A 762-nucleotide genomic window follows, 5' to 3' on the forward strand; every position below is an offset into this window, starting at 1 on the left:
CCAGGGGGGAGCAGCGGGCAGCCACTTGAGCCACTTCACTCCCCTTGGCGAGGTCTGTGCACCCAATCGGAGCGGCCAGCCCGCGGGAGAGGCCCCTCGAGAGCCAGGTTCCCAAGGTGCTGCCCGTTAATGAGTGATTCGCTCTGAACAACGTCTCGATAAGGGGAGGCGGCTGTTGACTAAGGAGCGGCTGGTCGCCAGGGAAAAGCTTCAAGAGGGGGAGAGACAAAAGGCGGATGTCGGGTCTACCATGCGGGGAGCGCGGTGGAGAGCAACCCTTTGGCCAGCGCTCCAGCACAGCCCTCAGAGAGAACCAACTCCACCAAGACCTTGATCTCTCAGATGTCTAGCATCCAGAGCTGTGAAATAATATTTTTTGTCATTCTAAATGATCACTTATGGTTCTTTGTTACTATAGCCCTAGAAAAACTAATAACTTCCCCTCAGCAGCTCGGTGTTTACTCTGTGCTAAGCCCGTGCTTTAACAGGTCGTGTTTTAAGAGGAAAACCATCTTTGATGGAACCCTCTGCAGCTCCAGCCCCGGCTCTGCAGGCGCAGGACAGGCAGGGAGCGGCCGCCGTGGAGGGGCCCTCCCTCGCCCCCAGCTCCGTCGCCCCCAGCTCCGTCACCCCCAGCTCCGTCGCCCTCTGGCAGGAACCCTCCATCAGCCATGACTCGGGCGGCCACCTCCGCGCCTCCTGGGGCGGGAAGACTTACTGGGCACAGGAGGGTTTGGGGGCCTGGTTCTCAGCCAGCGGGGG

This window comes from Myotis davidii, unplaced genomic scaffold (assembly GCF_000327345.1).
Source record: "Myotis davidii unplaced genomic scaffold, ASM32734v1 scaffold221, whole genome shotgun sequence".
Classification (NCBI taxonomy): domain Eukaryota; kingdom Metazoa; phylum Chordata; class Mammalia; order Chiroptera; family Vespertilionidae; genus Myotis; species Myotis davidii.